At 33.9% G+C, this 15,034-nt stretch overlaps 1 protein-coding gene across 1 annotated transcript in view; it reads right to left on the bottom strand.

The window, feature by feature from the left end:
- Cmpk1 (cytidine/uridine monophosphate kinase 1) overlaps positions 1 to 15,034 on the bottom strand; it is a 33,341-nt gene that overhangs the window by 17,001 nt on the left and 1,306 nt on the right. The gene's annotated exons all lie outside the window — the stretch shown is intronic.

Here is a 15,034-nt window from a genome sequence, read left to right as displayed (position 1 = left end):
AGGCTAGCTTTGAACTTGCCATCCTCCTGTTTCAGCCTCCCAAACCGATGGGATTACAGGCATTTGCTACCACACCCAGCTATATAAGATTATCTTTGTCACTCATGATCCACATGCTCAGAGTTTATCTCTTCCAGACTCATAGAATGTCCCATCATAGGGCATGGAGTTTGGCATCCCATGTAGCCACAGCAACCTTGAAGTGTAGGGCAATTAATACTCACAGAGGAAAATTTTGACTAATGGGAAATGGGAGGTAGGAGAAAGCCATGTGGATGAATTCTGCCTTCTCTCCCTTCCATGAATTGCTATAAGGCATTATTTCTCCCATACAGCCAAGCCTCTGGGGAGATTCCCAAGTAGGCAGGGCATATGCATGCTGGGCCTCTTCAAGGCTTGTCATGAAGCAGTGTCCAGCTTGGAAACAATCACTGCATTACCTACCGTTCACCCCTGCCTTGCTTCCATTTTCTCACCACTAATGTTCTGGGTTTGTACCTCCAAAATAAAACATCAGCATTTTTAAAAAAATCTACATGATGGCTGTTGACAATTCACCTTCCATAGAACATTCAAGAAATGCTATGGGTGCTATCAAGAGTCATCTATACTCACCAGTCTGGGACCTGTTGCAAACAATTGTTTTACAGCCTACAACATGCCAGGACACTTTTGTGAGGGTATCATTTGTTTCAAAGGCAAAGCTAATAGAATTTCCCCAATTAATCTAAACAATGTCATATAAAGATATTCCATGAATACACTTGCCAGTCCTGGAAAATTTACTTTTCTTTGACTATAAGATCACAGTGCCTGGAGAAATATTGGGGAATTAAATCTACCAAATTATGCTATGTCCATGTATGAAAGAATATACACAATGAATCCTGCTTTTATTAGTTGTAACACATTAATAATAATAATAATGAGAATGAGGAGGAGGAGGAGATCAGTAGAGTAGAGCAAGGGGATTGAAGGAGGGTGAAGGGGAAGGAAAAACTGGAGAATAAGATTGATCAAATTTCATTATGTACATGTACAAATATAGCAAAACGAATCCCTCTATTATATACAATTATATTGCACCGATTTAAAAAAGGAATGTATATTCTTATGTTATGGCCTGTAGCAGTCTGTAAATGTCAAGAAAATAAATGTGGTTGATAGTGTTGAAAATATTAATAATAATCATAACAGTGCCCAGGTACTTATTTGCCAACTTTCTAGGGTTCCTTCCAGTCCATCCACAGAGGATTAAAAACAGTTTTTCCTACTATAATTACCATTAAGAAAAAGCATTGTTAAGAAAACGCCTCTGGGAGGAATAAATGAACTCCAGATAAGGCAAAGGGGTTGGAGGGGAAGGAAGGGGGCATGGAGTTATTAATGATGGTGGAATGTGATGATCATTATTATCCAAAGTACATGTATGAAGACACAAATTGGTGTGATATACTTTGTATATACCAGAGATATGAAAAATTGTGTTGTATATGTGTAATAAGAATTGCAATGCATTCCACTGTCATTCATAGATAGATAGATAAAGAACCTAGGGGGTTGGGGTTGTGGCTCAGTGCCTGGCATGTGTGGGGCACTGGCTTCCAGTTTCATATAAATAGGTGAATTTAAAAAAAGGTCCATCAACAACTAAAAATATATATTTAAAAAAAAAAAACAAGAAAAAGAAGAAGAAAAATCCTAGGGCTTGGGGCTGTAGCTCAGTGACACAGTGCTTGCTTAGCATGTGCAAGACCTGGATATCCCTCCAACATTTTGCAAGCCCCAGCACTATGGGGAAAACATAAAAAACAAAGAAAGGAGTTGGAGTCATAGTTCGGTGGTAGAGCACTTGCTTTGCATGTGTGAGGCACTGGGTTCGATCCTCAGCACCACATAAAAATAAATAAAATAAAGGCATTGTGTCCATCCTCAACTAAAAATAATTAAAAAAAAATAGCAAGAAAAAGTCTAGATCCAGTGGGAGAAAAGCTGAATGTAATATCTGACTTAAATTGCTAGTTGATTTCCAATCTCATTTTCAGTTGGTGCTCACTGAATTTCTAAATATGTGCATTGCATTTAATGATACCTATTTAATTATGAATCCACACTAACTATAAAGTATAGAATTTATAAATTAAGTTAAAACTTTTAAGCAAGAAGCATTAGCAGACATACTTCAAATTAACATGTAGCATATTTTCCTATGATTAGAGAATGATATTTAAAGCTTACAATCCTGTAAAGGAGAAAAGAGGAAGGAGATAATCTATTCAAATGCAGACAATTACAGCCCCATTTCATTTTTCTAAATGTTTTGATCTTCATGTAAAAAAATCTTAATTCAAGTAACATTTTGAACTTATTTTAAATCTACAAATATTTATTAAATATTTACAAAGTGCTGGGCAGTAAGCTGATTCAGAGGAGATAAACAGTTTGTATTTACAAAAGATGTAGTAGTGAGGGCTAGGGTTGTAGCTCAGTAGTAGAGGGGTCCCTCACTGTGTGAGGCACTGGGTTTGATCCTCAGCACATAAAAAATAAAAAAATAAAGATATTATGTCCATGTACAACTTAAAAAATATTTTTTATGTTTATTTTTTAGTTTTAGGTGGACACAATATCTTTATTTTATTTTTATGTGGTGCTGAGGATGGAACCCAGTGCCACACACATGCCAGGCGAGCGAGCTACCACTTGAGCCACACTCCGAGCCCCCTTAAAAAATATTTTTAAAAAAGACATAATAGTGACTTGCATTTCTAAAATGACTTGAATTCTACTACTAAAAATAAAGGAAATTCTTCATATTTCCACAACTTTACTAGTCTATATCAACTGTGTCTGCTTGGGAAAAAGTAGATTGTTCAGAAGCAATAGCAAGAAAGCCGAATAATAGACTTGAAGAAAAAGTGAGTTAGGAGTCACCAGGTTTTTAAGACCTGGATATCCCTCCAACATTTTGCAGAAAGCTTCTCACATAATTGAGGATTATGGTATTTTACTTACATACCAAATGGTCCTTATAGCAAATGTGAATTGAAATTTTCACACTCCTTTTCATTCATATTGGTCAATTCCAGTACTTGTATTTCTTAACTCATCTCCATCATTCTGAATGAATTTGGAAGCCAATGGAAAATGGATCAAAGAGGAAGACCAAGCAGGAAGTGGTGGCACAAGCTTGGAATCCTAGGGACTAAGGATGCTGAGGGAGAAGACCAAATTCAAGGCCAGTCTCAGCAACTTAACAAGACTTTATCTCAAAATTAAAAAAATCAAGAGGACTAGGGATACAGCTCAGGAGTAAAGACCCCTGGGGTTCAATCCCCAGCGCCAAAAAAAAAAAAAAAAAAAGACCACCAGGGCCAGAAACCCCCAAAGAAATCAGGAGTTCATAGATGATCATGTGAAAAATTTCAGCATTAATGAATAGGCAGACAGGTCTTATTACTCTTAGAAAACACCCACAGTTTTGTTAATTAAATAATCAATTTTTATTATCACTAAAAAGCCTACAATCTACATACTCATCTTACTTCTGGGCAAAAGTAGTATCTTAAGAAGTCCCTCCCATATCACTACAACCCAAACTGGCAGGTGACCTAAGACTAGAATTCAGTTAATTCCATTCCTATGAAAGCACTTCAAGAAGGTCTACAAGCAATGGTAACACTGGTCTTTATATACATCTGACTGATGAAGTCCTAATAAAACAGAGGTTTCTCAACAACCACTAAACTGGCCAAATTGTACTTGTTTCTTATTTTAAAGGGACTAATAAAATTAAAATGAGAATGGAATTCACCCTGGGAAAAATAAAAAACAAAAAAGTCAGCCTAAGAGATGCAACTCCTTCAGAATGCTGCTTATAAAGAGACTCATCACAATCCTATAAAGGAGAAATGATAGCATTTTAAAAGCTCAAATACTCTTTAAGAAAAAAAATTTAGATTTAAGAATCAACACTTGACAAAAATATACAAAGATAAAACTCTGAATGACAATAATATGCAAACAAAATATCTGAGCACTGGCAAAATGACCAAACAAATGGGGAAATACAATTAAAGAAACACAGAATTCATCTAAGAACATGAAAAGGGTGAATAAAGTAAAAATACTTAGTATGCTGAACAAGCGTGTTCATGATTTTATAACTAAAACTAAAAGCTTTATAACTAAACTCCACCACAGCCCATGTGACACTGGGAAATTTAACCTTTCCTGGTCTTTTGTTTTGGGGGGCTGGTGGGGACAGGCAACATGTTACTACCTTGCTCAGGCTGGTCTCTAGATTGTGATCCTCCCACTTAAGCCTCCCCAAGTAGCTGGGATTATAGGGATGTATCACCATGCCCAGTTTCTCAAGTCTTTATTTTTTAAACAGAAATACTATCTATACTATCAGAAATAACATGAACACTATACTACCAGCCACAACAAAATATCATTCCTAGTTCTAACAACCAGAAGAATCTTCTGAAACACATACTCCTAAAGTCATGGACTATACACTATTAGATTCAAGACCTACTATGAGAACACTCCAATCAGAAAAGTAAGTTAGACAAACATACCTTTTACTCATAATCAGTTTATTTTGGAGCGAAGTCCAAAATAACAAGTGGATAAATTACAAATTACACACCAATAAAGGAACAGAACTATCAAACCAGCTCAACATCAAATAAAATGTATTCAAAAAAGGAGCAAACTTAGAAGTACAACAACACAATAATTATTGTAGAATATGAAAATCCAGCTCATTATGTAAATAGCCTTAAACAGAGGTTCTAAAAATCAGCATCAGGGATATACTGGAGGATATTAAAAAGCTTATGAGAACCAGCAAAAGATTATCTTGCTTACTTCTTTTTTGTATTTATTTTCTGTTTTCATCCCTCCCCAAGCCCTCAGTACTGGGGATTGAACCTAGGGGTGCTCTACCATTGAACTATACTCCCAGCCCTTTTAATTTTTTAATTTTGAGACAGGTCTTGCTAAGTTGTTGAGGCTAGCCTCAAACTTGCTATTCTCCTGCCTTAGCCTCCTTAGTTGCTGGAATTACAGGTGTGAGCCACCACATCTGGCTCTTTTTATAAGCAAATACATCAACAGCTTTTCAACCTACTAGCAGTGACTAATTAAAGAAAACACATTTAAAAGATTCTATTAAAAATGTCAATAAAAACTTAAATTTAGGAATGAACCTAAAATTAAATGTGTAAGAATTATATTAAGAAACTAAAAACACCTTACTTTAGGACATAAATAAAACCAAAGCCCTGGGTCTGATCCCCAGCCCTGCTCCAAAGAATCTCAATATAAAAAAACACCATCTAATCTCAAGGAAATAAAAAAGGAAAACAATTAAAAATTTATTTAAACTGTAAAACTAAATCATTGTAGAAAATAGCCTTTCTACATGCTTGTAATCCCTGCTACTTAAGAGGCCATGACAGGAGAATTCCAAGTTCAAAGCCAGCTGTGGCAATTTAGTGAGGTTCTGTCTCAAAAATTAAAAAAAAGCAAAGGATGTATCTTGTAGTAGAAGGCCCCTTGGTTCAACTCCCAGTACCTACCTCCTCACACATAAAGAAAATAGCAGTTTTAATGATAAGATATCGGGGAATTGCTCTAAAACCAAAAATCAATTCAAATGTTTAGACAAAAATTTCTCTGGAAAGTGATCCACCCCTTAAACAAAGGAAAAACAAAAGTATAATATAGCAACACAGAAACACTCTGCATGGGCATGAAGTCAGGAGTTGTAGAGTGAGACAGAAAACAGTCCAGTTTCATAGACTAGAAACAGATGGCAATTTAGAGACATACTCAGTTGAGAGAATCCAAAAGGCATAGCAGAAAAGGTTAAGAAAAAAAAAATGTATTCAATGAAGCCCTACTTTAGACACTGGAGTTCAAAATTACAAACAGGATGTTCTGGAAATGCCATTTCTATGGCACAGAAAATATACCCACACTATTGGTCTCCAGAATAAGCTGTTGGATCACTTTCAGAAGTTTATTATGCCAAGCAACTTTCTCATTAACTTTAAAGAATATGTATCACTGCTTAGACATTAAAGAATCACCTGCATTTTTAGTTTAACAACCTGAGTTAACTGAAGAAAGTGTGAGACAAAAATCATTATTTGGCTTTGAAAAGTAGTACATGTTTTTAAAATTTTAGTATAAAATTTAACTTTATGAATACATTTGTTCAATCTAAAATTAAAGTCAATGTAGGAATATACATTTTGATGATATAGCAATCAAATCTTAACCCAGCCTAGGATTTAATGTTGATTTAATGTTGATAGCTGTGCCATTTTTATATGATAGGGTAGAATATAAGGGGTTGCTACTAATTCTTGATTAGAACCTAATTTTATCAAGTAAAATGCCCTCTGAAGTGCTAAGCTTCATGGGAAAATTTTGTATAACATTTTCCTTCCTGCCATGACAATACAATAGAAAGAGATCTGAAAACCATTTGTAAATGAACACCTTCTCCTAAACTACTAATCTGACTTAATTAACTAGAACCCACTATATCCTGAAATCAAAGTAATGAGACCCTTTCTGTCCCACCTTCTTACTTTCCATCTATCACTATCCCCTCTTTTCCACTCCCATGTCCCAAGCACAATATATACATTTATCAATTATACCTCTTTTTTAATTTCAGACTAACTTATCAGTCTTTTCATCTCTGTACCACAAGAGAGAACTGTAAATTCTAATGTGCAAGATGTAAGACCTCAACAATATTAACTTTTTTATTTCATGGACACTTACAAGAAAATTTAAAAATCCACAGGATGGGAGAAAATTTCTGCAAATCATGTATCTGGATAAAGGACTTGTATCTAAAATACATAAGCTTCATAATTCAATAAGAAGATATATAAAAATAAAAAATGAGCAAAGATAACTTTTAAGATACAGTATTCTGAAAACAATACTACTTCACAACTACTAGATGGTCATAATTTTAAAAATAATAACAAGAAAACAGAAAGTGCTGGTGAAGAAGAGAATCCTTGTACATTGCTCCTAGGAATGTAAAATAGTGTAGCTGCCTTAGAAAACAGTTTGGTGGTTCCTCAACAAGTTAAACACAAAATTACCATATGAACTAAAAAAATTCCACTACTAGATATATATATTCCAAAGAACTGAAAACAGGGACTAAAACAAATGTTTGTACAACAATGTAAACTGAAGCATTATTCATAATAGGGAAAGGAGGAAACGACTCAAGCATTTCATCAACAGATGAATGTATAAGCAAAATATGGTACATACATACAATGGAACATTATTCAGTTACAAAAAGAAATGAAGTTCTAACTCATGCCAGCGCAGATGAACACTTTATAATATTAAGTGAAATAAGGCAGACACAAAATGACAAGTATGATTCCACTTACATGAGGTACTTAGAATAAGCAAGTTCAGAGAGACAAAAAATAGATTAGAAATTAATAGGGGCTGGGAAAAAGGAAAACAAAGTTTCTGCTAATGGTTAGCTTTTGTTTGGTTGACAAAAAATTTTTACAAATATATAGTGACAATAGTTATACATTCACATTGCAAAGGCAATTAATGCTGAACTGTACACTTAAATAGCAAAATTTCATGTCATATTTTACAATTTAAAAAACTAACATGAATCCCCAGCACCATTACAAAAAAAAAACTAACATGATAAGATATATAGTAGTAACTTATGATACTTATATGACTATGAGGTCATTAGTCCCATTTACTAACTATTATGAATATAAATAGCATTTACACCTTAAACTTTTCCTTAAATCCATTTATCTTTTCTAAAATGCAAAAATCTAATTCAAAACACTAAGTAGAAGAATTTTTTTCTTATTCAATAGACCCTAAAATACCATACTGATTTTTAAAAATCTGTTAACTGATTAGTGTATCATTAGTAAACAATGGAGATATCATTCTCCCCATAACTACTTTTGTACAAATTACTTTTTGATCTCTTTCCTATAGGTCTTTTCTAAAATAATAACAGTCATCATTTGCACACTGAGTGCCATGTACTGTATAAGCATTACCTCATTTAACCTTTATAACAACCCAGATGATATTGTTTTCAAATGAAGATACAGAATCAAAAAAAAAATCAATATAACCACAGATGCTAGACAGAGATCCAAACCAATATCTGACTTCAAAGTCTACATTCTTTCTAAACCTTTGTTATACTATAAGAAGTTAGCCCTAATATCCTTTTAAAATATTTTAGGGGCTAGGGTTATGACTCAGTGGTAGAGCACTGGCCTAACACATGTGAGGCCCTGGGTTCAATCCTCAGCACCACATAAAAATAAATAAATAAAATAAAGGTATTGTGTCCAACTACAACTAAAAAATGAATATTTAATATATATCTACATATATTTTATAAACACACACATAAAATTGTTACATTTCAAAAACTATTTCTTTTCTCAAAGTTTCAGGATCCTTGGTACCACTCTAAAGTTCTATGAAAACACAAAATACAGAAGGGAATCTATTAAATTTATTGGTACTCCCATTCATACAGTATAGAACAGGAAAGGCACATACTCAGGGTAACTGGGTAATTTGCCTTTTGGCTAGACTGGGTTATATGCTAACACTGAAGTCTTGAGATACAAATCTGTTTTAGGACTGGCAACACCACCCATCCCCTTTTGTAAAAGGCTCCATTTTACAAAAGAGGAAACAGATATGCTGGCTTGTCAGTAGTGGAAAGCTGGCACTTGAACCCAGGTCTCCTGACTCTTAGTGACTATTATTCTTTAGTAAGGTAAGGTAAGGTAGCCCCTCAGTGACCCATGTAGAGATGCAAAGACTTTCACCTCTAAGCTACCATGGTCTCTGAATACCAGAGTCTAATGATGAATGTCTGGGGAAAAAAAGAGAGAGAGAGAGAGAGAGAGAGAGAGAGAGACCCAAAGTTGCTGGATTCTAATAAATCCTGGCATACAGAAGTGATCAGGAACTTACTGAATCCACACATAAAAATCCAGGTATATTTGACCCGCCTTGATTCAGTCTGATTTTGAATATCCTTGCTTCATCTTAACAGGCAAAGAAAATTTCCCACTATCTGAAAACTTATATTAGGCATCAAGTCAGTTCCAATTAGATAATCAAAATATCTACTAGGCTTTCTTTGTATTCTCAATAGAAACCAAGAAAATGAAAATTCATGTTATTATCTATGTAAACAATATATAATTAAAAGATAAATCCCATGGCTTAAATTAAACACATAATACTCTTCAATAGCAAATATCAATGACTAATACATTCTGAAAGCTCTATACAGAAAATGGAAAGGGAAGCAATATTTTGTGTAGTCCTAAATTTAGGCATATTTAACTACTTGTTAATATGGGCTATATGGCTAGTGGTAAATGGAACCAACTTTCAAGTCTTTTGGAAAAGACTGATGAAAACCAGGTATGAAATGTGTTTCATGGACCCAGTCCCCTCAAAGTAAAAATTTCTGAGTAATAAGTTTAAAAAAAAAAAGTGACGTTTTGTTAACTTTACTCACCAGGCAGGATAAAACTGTCAGCAAGCACTATGTCAATGACACCTGTTCTCTATTAAGTTCAAAATGTTCTTATCACATGTTTAGTCTGTAAAAATGTTCTTGATTTACGAGTTAAAGCAACTGAAATGCCAGAGCAAATACACAATGGCAATTGGGCTATACTGTAAGTAGCTTTAAGGTAACCAGAGTCAGTATGATCAGGACAACATGAACCAAAGAATAAGACAGTTATTCTCTCTCCCCATCCTCATTCTCAAATCTGGTCAAAAAGTCCTCCTAATAGAGCAACTTCCCTGAAGTGCTTTGAGTTTCAGTTCAGAAGGCCGATTGTTAAATGCCTGTACTCCCGTGTGACTTTGGGCTAGAGATCTTTCAGTGACTAGAGATCTCTTTCATAAGCATCTTAACTGGAACTTGGTATTTAGGTAATCAATTATTGTCAATGAAACTTTAACCTAAAGGATGTAAATCAAAATAATAAAGATAATGGAAAAAAGTAATACTGAAGTGGAGTTTCCCTTAACACAAAGAGATGATATCTAATTATGATTGGGGTTAAAAATTACACATTTTTTTTCCCAGAGAAACCCCTCCTGAGCCCATCACAACACATGCATATCATTAATTTTTTAAAAATGCATGACTGAGTTAGCAGAAAAGTAAAGAAACAACTCAGATATCAGATAAGAAAGCACAAATCTGGAGTGAGTGCCAGCGTTGTATCTGCCCTGGGGACTCCCCACCCCTAAAACACTGATGGCTTAGAGTCTCAGATTTAATGGAGAATGGAGGCTATACACCACCACAACAAAGATCTGAGGCCTAAATAAGGTAGAGGCTTGGAGGTAGGATCAGAGCTCCACATAAAGTCAGAACCCCTGAAGAATGATGCCTTCAGTGGTTGAACTAGGAAGAAAGAACTCACCACACAGGGAAAATAACAAAAATCCCCAGCCACAAGTTTATACTGATTAAAGAAACTCCAAAGGATATACTTTAAAAAGAAAAACAACCTCAGAAAGGAGATGTGAGGCACAAAAAGAAATGGTGAATTTAAAAAAAAATGGTACAAATGCATGGGAGATATTCTAAACAAACATTACATCTTTGCTATAAAACATTAACATATATTTTGTGTAGAATAGTCAACATAAAATTAAAATTCTGGAAAACAGAACAGAATAGAATATAGAGCTAAGTGTCCTAAGGTGTTTGTGTTGTTTGAAGAAAAGTAAAGATATTAATTATTAGACTTTAATGTGTGCTTAAAATTTCTAGGGTAACCACTTAAAAAAAAAAAAAAAAAGGAATAGACTTTACAGCTTCCAAAGTAGGGAAGAATAAATCTGAGAGCCAAATCACAAACTCACAGAAGGGATAATGACAGGTAAAAGAAACAGAACAGCCAAATTGATAACAGCAGTAATAGCTAACATTTATATAGGACTTGGCATATACCAGGCATTGCTCCAAGCCCTTTACATATTAGTTCATTTAATGCCCAATGATATAGATGCTATGTGTATTGTTACCATTTTACAGATACAGAAAAGTTAAACTAAGGTGATACACATAGTAGATGGTAGAGTGAACTTCAACCCAGGCAATCTGATCAGAACTCCACAAATTGCCTCTCTAATAAACAATATGTAGATATGGCACTTGTGAAATATGCCTCCCTTTAATCAATGTTTTGTTAATGTAATGAAAAAATGCCTAACAAAGAATAAGTACACTGCTAAAAACATTTCCTTCATTGACTATTTATAGATAAGCAAAGAAAGACAGGTATGTTGACATATATGAATTCATTCTATTATATGGTTCCCTTGGTAATCCTCATGATCTCTATTTAAGTAGATTAATATTCCCAGTTTTCAGTGTTGGAAACTAAAAAGCCCAAAATTTTAAAAACTCACAAAGGAACAGGAGTCCAGGTCTGAATTGACTTTCAAACTTACTTACATATTCATGGAACATCAATTTATGCCAAGACTTTGTGCTAGATATTAAAGATACAATTGTATGTTTTAAAATCCAGGGTTTTTAGAGCTTATAATGGAGGAGTCAAATAATCAAAAGATGAAGACAAATAACAAACTAATAAATGTTATAAAATGTCCTGAGGGTATATGAGAAACCTGACCTAATCTAAAAATGTCAGGATGAGTTTCACTAAGGAAATATCACTTAAGCCACGGTTCCCAAACTGTAAACCAAGATGCCCTGGAACACTACAGCAAATTCGCAAAAGAGCCCTGTGTTTAAGTTTTCAAAAGAAACAAAGCAATCCTAGATATAAGTTAGATACCATGTGAACTACCAGTTCAAAGTAGCTCAATTTCAACATGAGATCATGGTACATTCTTTCAATGACATATCTTTCGTGATTGTTTTTTGTTTGTTTGTTTGTTTGTCTTGGTGGGCAGTTGCTATAATAAAAACAAATACCACACGAAAATTAATGTGAAAAAGGAAAAGAAGGTGGAAATGTCTAATTTGATTCCAAGACATGAGAAACTGCTTCAGAAGGGCCAAGGATTGTGTGGACCATTTCTTTTTCTGAAAATTCAAAATTTCATAAAAAACAAAAACAAAACCCAATACTCCACCAAGAGCAAAAAGTCCCATTTTTAAATACTGAACATTAACATCCAATGAATTTTTTTTTCTAACTACCTTCTTTTGAATGCTAATCTGTTTGGGGATTTATAAATAGGAACTTGAAAATCTGCTCAGCATACCATTAATTCACTGAGCATAAACACAAGTTGTCACATGAGAAATCCAAGGAAGGCAAAGGTTGGTTTCATTCACACTTCTGGTCCAAAAATTGAAAGCACTAACTACTACTTGAGCGCCCCCTTAGGGACCAATTTTTAAAAATTCATACATCTTTGGAGAATTCACACATCTTCTATTAATATTCATCCAACAATTACTTATTAAGTACATACTATGTGCCAGACAAAATTTTCCACAATACAGACACAAAAATGAATAAAATCAAGTTTCTGCTTTCTGTATGCTTAAAATCAATAGCATCACAAACTTTTTCTAGGTATATTATGTAGGTTGGCAATGCAAAAGTACTAGTTATACATAGAGGTCATGAGGAAGTTATGACACAGATGACAAATATACTTTTTGGGTGCGACAAAATTCAATTTGGCATGGATATAAACCTTAGTCATAATTTGTTTATGAAAGTAAAATGTTCACACTGTGTAAGACAGCAGGTTTAAATATTTCTTCCAACAAACACATATAAATAATTTATATGTGTTTGTTGGAAGAAATTATGGTTGCTATTTTAAAAACTAAGTTTAGATTATAGTCCCACAATTTCTCTTAGTTCATAAAAACAAATGTAAATAAAGCTTAATTACAAAAATTCAAAAATAACACAGCAACCCCATAATAAACAAGTCATTACAAAATAATTCCATTCTGGGCACTTAATTAGTAAAGTATTTCACTGCTTGACTGACTGATTGATTGATTATTTATTGGTACCAGGAATTGAACCTAGGGGTGCTTTACCACTGAGCCACATCCCCAGCCCTTTTTATATTTTATTTTGAGACAGGGTCTCACTAAGTTGCTGAGGTTAGCCTGAAACTTATGATCCTCCTGCCTTAGCTTCCAAATTGCTGGATTACAGGCATGTGCCATTGCACTGATTTTTAAAATGCTAATTTTCAAAAATAAACTTAGTACAAAAGGTCAGAGATTTAGAAATAATTAGTTAGGGGGAAAAAAAACTGGAAAAAGACCAGTATGAATAAACAGGCAAGGTTAATCTCAAAACTTCCTCACATGTTTTCTTCTCAGTTGGGAATATTTTCAGAAGGATATCCTATCAAATTTGCCTTTCCCTTCTTATGAAGCAATTAGCAGAATAGAATGCAGCCTCCAGAGGAAAAAATATGTACCAGCTTTCCTACAATCACATTCCTTTTCCTTAGCTGCAATGTTCCAGGGTCTTAGAAGGACATCCTCAGGTTCTTTGGAAAGGACTCAGATATACTTAGAGTAGCTAGGGCTGGATGGAAATCAACATAATTTTCCCAAAGAAAATTCTATTTCAGCTACATTTCAGATACCCTATGAACTAAATTAGCTTGAACATGATAGCTGCAGAATTTAACACTGATGCAGATATCTTTTTCCCTACAAAAAAATAATTTAGTTCCAAACAATATTATCTTTTGAAATTCAGTTTATGAATCCTATTTAAAAAGAATACTGAGCCAGGCTGGGTACAATGGTGTACGTCTATAATCCAGTGAACTCAGGAGGCTGAGGTAGGAGGAATCCAAAGTAGAGACCAGCAGCAACTTAGCAAGGCCCTAAACAACTCAGAAAGATTCTGTCTCAAAAAGAAAAAGCCCTAGGGACGTGGCCCAGTGATAAAGTGCCCCTAGGTTCAATTCCTTTAGTAACAAACAAACAAACAAAATACTGAACCAAAATACAATAGACTCACAAAAGGAAGTCTTAATAATATAATACATTATAGGTATATCTCACATAGAATTCAATAATTGGTAAGAATATTCTTTGTTCAGTAATAGCTGATTATACTTTTAAGCCTGTTAACTTCTTTAGTTTGTTCAGTAATAGCTGCTAATATTTTAAACCTCTTAATTACCAATTATTGGATTCCAGTAGTATGTGTAGAATTAATTTGTGTGTGGACATTTAATGACACCTCATCATTCAGAAAGAAAATACTTAAATGTACTCAAATAAAATAGTCATTAACCAATTTTTAAAAGATAATACTACTTCAAATTAAAAAAAAAACCTATAAGAACATCATGAAGTTTAAAGTACGGAAAAAAAATCATTTGCATCTGTGTTCAAGATATCTTGCCTCATTTAATATTCACCAATACCATAAAGGATAGGTATTTCTATTTTCTTCCATTTTACAAAGAAACTCAAGCTCAAAGTAACCTCTCTCGTGTTAGGGAAACAGTAACTGCAATCACAGTTTGAATACATATTTGTTTGACTCAAATCTTTGCTCCTCCCCCTACCATGCTGTTTATATGTGAATTATTTCATATATAAAACAAAAACATGAAATCATCCACTTCTCACTTATCTTTTAAAAAGTGCAAACCCAACAAAATTAAAATGAAAAAAATAGTATTTATTTTTGGCTTAACTAGTTCCTAAAAATGATTGATAATTATAAATACAACGGTAAAACAATGACTTCATAACACATCTTACTTTTTCTGGTCTCTACAGAATAAAATATAGGACACGAGCTGATTTATGTACAAAGAGAAGTAAAAGCCCAAAGCAAATATAGGCCATATCCTGGAAAAGGAGGAAATCATTTTACAAGTTCTAAGTCAAAAACTTTTGTTGGTCACTGAGTTTCACAGTGATTTTTTGAGTGTTTTACGCCACCACAGATCACCT

The sequence above is a fragment of the Ictidomys tridecemlineatus genome, chromosome 11, assembly GCF_052094955.1.
Source record: "Ictidomys tridecemlineatus isolate mIctTri1 chromosome 11, mIctTri1.hap1, whole genome shotgun sequence".
In the NCBI taxonomy this organism is placed as follows: Eukaryota; Metazoa; Chordata; class Mammalia; order Rodentia; family Sciuridae; genus Ictidomys; species Ictidomys tridecemlineatus.
The sequence above is the reverse complement of the archived record's forward strand: the minus strand, read 5'-3'. Positions and strand labels throughout refer to the sequence as shown.